This window comes from Hevea brasiliensis, chromosome 16 (genome assembly GCF_030052815.1).
Source record: "Hevea brasiliensis isolate MT/VB/25A 57/8 chromosome 16, ASM3005281v1, whole genome shotgun sequence".
NCBI lineage: Eukaryota > Viridiplantae > Streptophyta > Magnoliopsida > Malpighiales > Euphorbiaceae > Hevea > Hevea brasiliensis.
This window is the reverse complement of record NC_079508.1, coordinates 41,255,470-41,262,417: the sequence shown is the minus strand read 5'-3', so window position 1 is coordinate 41,262,417 and position 6,948 is coordinate 41,255,470. Positions and strand designations below refer to the sequence as shown.

At 34.9% G+C, this 6,948-nt stretch overlaps 1 pseudogene; it reads left to right on the top strand.

Moving 5' to 3' along the window:
• The first annotated feature begins 319 nt into the window (after positions 1-319).
• Positions 320-3,518, top strand: LOC131174793 (probable terpene synthase 3; annotated as a pseudogene).
• The last annotated feature ends 3,430 nt before the right edge of the window (positions 3,519-6,948 follow it).

Genomic DNA, 6,948 nt, shown 5'->3' with positions numbered 1-6,948 from the left:
ATATGTGTTATTTACTTTTATATTCTATATTTATGGTTCGTAGCGTATTGAGCTTTTAATAAAATATCTTTTCTATTAATAAAATTAATAATTTTAAAATGTTTTTTTTTACACTTTTAAATCTAAAATATATTAAATTTAAGTTTAAATTAATTATAATATTTTTAATTAGTATATTTTAGATTTTATTTTCTTAAATAGCAAATCCAGCAACCAGATGAATATATATATATATATAACTATCTGCACATAGCTCTTGCACTTTGAGAGCCTTGAAACACCGAGTTCTTGGACTCTAACATATATCTTGGCGTCTCTTCTTTCAAACACAAACATGTCCCTTCCAGCTGCAACCCAAAGAGCTCAAGTTCGCCGAACAGCACAGTTTCATCCAACCGTCTGGGGTGACTACTTCATAAAGCGCGTATCCGATAATCAGGTAACAAAGGCAAAGAAATTAGTAGTTCAACCTTGTAAGAAATAAACAATTTCTAATGCATAAAGTTTTAATGTCTTTGCACAGATGGCAAGTGTTTGGACTGAACAAGCCAAGATTCTGAAAGAAGTGAGAAGGATGCTTACCTCTGCTACTGATCATAAAGCTTCAGAAAAGCTGATGTTGCTAGATGCTATTCAACGACTTGGGATTTCTTACCATTTTGAAGGAGAAATAGAAGAAGCATTGGAAAAAATTTATCAAGAATTTGAAGATGACGGGAACCTCTGTACTGTGGCTCTTCGATTTCGCCTTCTAAGACAGCAGGGCTATCACGTTTCATCTGGTAAGTCCCTTCAAAGAAATCTCCATGTCCATTTCTAAATTAATTAGGACGCATGTGCATTCTTCACCATTTACTCATTGTCAGGCTGCTCTTTTTGTGGGTGAATCAGATGTTTTCAGCAAGTTCAAGGATGGGGAAGGTAACTTTAAGGAAGATTTAATCAATGATGTGCATGGCTTGTTAAGCTTGTATGAAGCTTCATATCTCAGTGTGCAAGGAGAAGATATACTAGATGAAGCTCTTGAATTCACCAAAACTCACCTAATAATGGCAAACCAATTTGGTTCTCCTCTTGCTGGCCAAGTTAGCCATGCGTTAAGGTGGCCTATACGCAGAGGGTTACCAAGGAAAGAGTCAAGGGATTATTTCTCTATTTACCAGCAAGACGAGGCACATATAAGCTGGCAAAGTTGGATTACAATATAGTGCAGATGTTGCATCAAAAAGACATGAACATGATCACAAAGTAAGCTAAGCTATTTTTAAGTACCAATCTCTGTATAGATAGGAGCTAATTAATTAACAGGAACATGGTTTGTTTATTTCTGCATTTTAGGTGGTGGATAGATTTGGACTTCACAACCAAACTACCTTTCGCTCGAGACAGAGTGATCGAATGCTCTTTCTGTGCATTAGGAACGTTTTCTGAGCCACAATATGTTTTTGCGAGAGAAGTATTGTCTAAAGCTGTTGCTATGCTGTCTGTTATGGATGATATATATGATGTGCATGGTACGATTGAAGAACTAGAGCTATTCACCAAAGTGGTTGAGAGGTTTGTATATAAGCTTAATTAATTTCTTGAGCAACATTTTTGCAGATTTTAGTATTAGCCCAATACTGAACTGGCTTACTGGAACTGGACACTTAACATAATTGCTTTTTCAGTTGGGATATTAGCATGAAAGATCAACTTCCGGATTACATGAAGGCGAATTTAGAAGCATTTTTAGATTTCTATGCTGAAATAGAGGCAGTAACTACAAAGGAAGGGAGGCCATTCTGCATTCACTACGCAAAGGAAGCGGTAAACTTTCACCTTTTCTTAAGTGTTGTTTTAGAAAAAAGAAATTTTTTCCCACTTTATTTGAGATTTAAAAAAAAAATAAATTAGTATTAATTAATTTTTTTTTCTAATTTTAACTTTTTTTTTTATCATTGTTACCGATGTATTTATCTCTTATTAATAACATTTTTGCATTTCAAGTGTATTATAAAGAATAGTTGAGTGATCTGTATATAAAATAAGTGATCTGTATTTGTATCTTGGTTTGTGTAAAAGTTTTTCATTTTTTTTATTATTGGGAATGGATTATTTTTGCACCTCCGCAGTCAGCTTTTGTTTCTCACAGTAGATCAAAGCAGAGCTTTATCATTCTGAAGCAGGTTCAACTTTTAGCTAATCAGTGTCATGTCCTGTTAGTACTGTTGGTTCGTGTCTCCGCAGTGGCAAGTTGCTTTCATTCAAAGCTGGGTCTCCCGAGCTTCTAGGGACTGATTTTTTGGGCTATTCTTATGTTGTGGGTTCTCTTTTTTGTGGGTTTTCCGTTGTTTAGTGGTCCCTTGTCTTGTTCTCTTCTCTGTTTATTTCCCTATTTCAATAAATTTTTCTGCTTATAGAAAAAAAAAAAAAAAAGATTGTAATACAACAGCATCACTACAACCTTTCAATTAATTTGCAGGTGAAGAAGCAAGTGAGAGCTTATATCACTGAAGCAAGATGGTTCAACAGTGATTATGTGCCAACATTAGAAGAATATATTTCTGTTGCAGTGATCAGCTCTACTTACCCTATCTTGATAACCTTATCCTTCTGTGGGATGGGCGAAGTGGCTTCAAAAGAGGTCTTTGATTGGCTTTTCACTGAACCTAAACTTTTATATGCTGCATCTGGTCTTGCCAGGCTCATAGATGACATCAGGTCCCATGAGGTACGTATGGCAATTATCCACACAAATCAGGAAATAATAATTTCTTAGCCTATAGATGATTTTGAGTTGAGCAGTAGAACAATTTTTAAAAAATTCTAATGCTATTTATATAGAGAGAGAGAGAGTGAGAGAGAGAGACTTGAACTTGGGAGCTTTTTAAAATTAAGAGATGCATCGATGACCAAACAAAGTTATGTACTCTTGAGTTGAATAAATATTTAATGTCCTCAAATTAGAAATTTTTTAGACTCAATTGAAAAAAAAAATGAAAAATATAGGTTCAATAAACAAATTTTGAAAAATTCAAGGTTTGAAATGAGTTCTTCCAACAAATTAATACTATTTATTTTTGGCTTGATAATAAAAAAAAATTCTTTTATTTTGAATAATATTAGTTGTAAATCTATCAAATAATCAAAATTGAAGTTGAATTCTTTATTGTCTTGAGATGATGACCCAATATTTCTCAATGCTGCAATTGCAATATTTGCACAGTTTGAGCAAGAAAGGGGACATGTTGCTTCAGCTGTTGAATGCTATATGAAGCAGCATGGTGTATCACAGCAGGAGGCATATGATGAGTTATACAAAATAGTCATAACTTTGTGGAAAGACCTCAACGAGGAGCTCCTGAAAGAAACTGCAGATATTCCAAAGCCTATTTTGATGTGTATTCTGAACATTGTAAGGGTCATGGATGTTGTTTACAAAGATGAAGATAGTTATACAAACTCCAAGACTTCACTCAAGGATATCCTGGCTACTTTCTTAGTCCATCCTGTAGCTGTTTAAGCCCTGAAGTTTCTGCAATTAAGTTCATTAATTACAATCCAAACGCACCTTCCAGTACGGCTACCTTGTGTTACAATATCTATTAATTTTACATATAATTTAATTAATTAAAAAAATAAAACATTAATATAATAATAATATTAGATTTATGACTTAAAATCCTAATTAATTTAGAAGAACTTTTCCTAATTTGAATTGAAGAAATATTCCTCAATAAGATGGAGATATATTTCCTATATAAAGTAGAACTACTATTTTATTGTTATTCTTGCATTGAATGAGATTTCTAATTAGTTATGATTGGGGTGACTAAAACTATAAATAAAAGTATTGTGGAAAAGTTATTTGACTTTACCCATGGAAAGTAGCTTTCAAATCATGAAGTGGAGCTGTTGCCCATTATAGACAGGGGTTTTGCCAATTGCTAAGGATTTGGCTTTGCCTATTGATAAGGGGCTCTTGTCCATTGTAGTCCCATAGAGGGAAAGAGGCTTTGGCCTAAGGTGGAGAATTGATATAGAATTCAAGTGGAAGGAAATTTTGTCTATTTGTGAAAGGGCTCTTATCAAGACACCCTTTGTAGTGTAGTAATTAAAGTAGTAAATATATTAGATTATGTCTACAGAAGACTGAGATGACTAACTAACATATTTACTATGAGCAGTTATGTAGTGAGGGTCCTCTTAGGTGTAATTGGGTTTATGGGTAGTATAATTTGAGCTTATAACTGATGATTATATTTATTGATAGTGAAAGATAGTATGCCCATGGATGTAGCCCTATGTTGAGAGAACTATGTAAATATTGATATTTTATATATTATTTTTATTTTTTTTGTAGTTTATACACTTCTGTGGTTCACAACAAATAACAAAGAAGAAAAAGTAATAGCTAATAATTAGTAAGCTATGCTCTTTTTAGAAGGTACCAAGTGGCAGTTTTAAGGGAAGGCTTAGCCTACTTTATTTATTATAACAAAAATAATTATTGTTTTATTAATTAATTACATAAGTTACAATATAATAATTTAAATAATTTAAATAAAAAAAATTAATATAATAACATTAAGGCAAAAGGCCTACTTTGGCTCGTAAAGCTATCCAAACTGTCACTTAAGCCCTTAAATTATTTTGGCGTATTAAGGCCCTAACTATTTAATATGGCACATTTAATTCTAAGTGACTCACATGACTCACATCTTTTATTTTCTCTTAACTATTTACCGTCATCCCTTCATCACTCACATATGCATTACACAACCCTAAATAATTTTATAAGGCATGTGGTTGATCCATTCACGAGGATTTGTGAGAGAGTGAAGAGAGCAATAAATTCTTCTTCATCATTGGCACGATTGTTTGCTTCAAAAGGAGTGAATTCATGTAGAAATCTTGGTCAATATGCTAAGCCATTAGTGAGGTGTTATTTTTGTGTACCTACCAAAATATTGACATCATGAAAGCAAACAAATCCTCGAAGATGGTTTTTTAGATGTGCGAGATTTTGAATAAGTGCAATTATTGAATGAAATTAATTGTTCTGGGATTTATTTCTTATATATGGTTTATGTATTGATTTTATCAATTTAGGTATTCATCCGTAAAACAAGGATTGTAAAGGATGTGAGTATTTCGATTGGATTAATGTTGAGGCACCTGGTTGGGATACTATGTTTATTGATAATCTGTTGAGTGAAAAAAAACAAATAAATAAAAAGAAGTTGGAATATGAGATTATGGAGCTAAAGAAGACACAAAGGGTTGGTATGGTCTAAGATGAAATTAACTCTGTGAAGGAAGAGTTGAAGGTATTGAAAGAATATAAGAAAAAAGAAGTTGTGATGGGAGATACAAAGAAGAATAGTAAAGAAAAATTCTACTTGGTGGCATTGACTCTTTTATATGGCTATTATTTGTGGTACTTTGTTGTATTATGTGGGTTGGGATGATTTGATTTTGTTGTGTTTCATTTAGTATGTTGATGTAAATAGGATGGAATGTGTTTTGTGATGTAAATTCAAGTTGTTTTAGGCTTTGGGTATGTGTATACGTGTTTGAATTGTGTGTTTGGAGCCTTGTGGTATGTTTTGGACATTTTAGGAGAGAATTTCTATTAGTTTTCAACTTGGAAATTTTGGAAATTCACAAGTTTGGCTGCTGAAAACCATTATTTCGGCAGCCGAAGCATATAGTTTCTTGGAAAAGAGTCTGGAAAAATTCCAGGTTTTTGACAACCGAAGTCCAAAACTTTAGCAGCTATAGTGGCTACTACCTAGGCACCCGATGTTCAAAGGTTTGACAACCGAAGTCCAAGACTCCAATAGTTGAACTTGGTTTTACTAGCTTTATTTCTCCTTCATTCTAAGGTTCAAAAACATGATTTTATGGTTTCTGAGGGCCTAGAATAAGATGTTTATTATCTGTATAGAGTTTTAAAGCTTCAAATAACTCATTAGGTTTCGATGGTTATAGGATCAAACTTGAGGGATTCAGGAAGCTAAGGATATGAGGTTAGATATCGTTCATGTTAGGTGGTTGATAGGCTATAAGAGGTGTGTAATTCTAACCTTAATAAATGTAAACTTATTAAATTTAATTTATGATCATCCTCATGCATCATGTCATATTTATTTAGGGTATATATATCTAAAACACGAATATGTTGCATAATTGCATAATTATTGTTGGTACATGATGGATTATGTAACGGTCCGGCCCACTAGTGATATTGTCCGCTCTGGGCTGAAGCCCTCACGGTTTTAAAACGCGACAATAGGGGTTAGGAACCTCCATCTTATAAACCCAGCATCTCTCCCGTGTTTTGTCGATGTGGGATTTGCCTAGGGTGTTACAATCCACCCCCCTTATGGGACTCAGTGTCCTCGCTGAGGTTTGCCCCACCATCGTTCAAGGTTGCACGCGGAGCAGTTCTGATACCACAAATGTAATGGCCCGGCCCACTAGTGATATTGTCCGCTCTGGGCCGAAGCCCTCACGGTTTTAAAACGCGTCACTAGGGGTTACGAACCATTAACTTATAAACCCAGCATCTCTCCCGTGTTTTGTCGATGTGGGATTTGCCTAGGGTGTTACAATCCACCCCCCTTATGGGACTCAGCGTCCTCGCTGAGGTTTGCCCCACCATCGTTCAAGGTTGCACGCGGAGCGGCTCTGATACTACAAATGTAACGGCCCGGCCCACTAGTGATATTGTCCGCTCTGGGCTGAAGCCCTCACGGTTTTAAAACGCGTCAATAGTAGTTACGAACTGTCAACTTATGAACCTAGCATCTCTCCCGTGTTTTGTCGATATGGGATTTGCCTAGGGTGTTACAATCCACCCCCCTTATGGGACTCAGCGTCCTCGCTGAGGTTTGCCCCACCATCGTTCAAGGTTGCACGCGGGCGACTCGATACCACAAATGTAACATTGACCTACTAGTG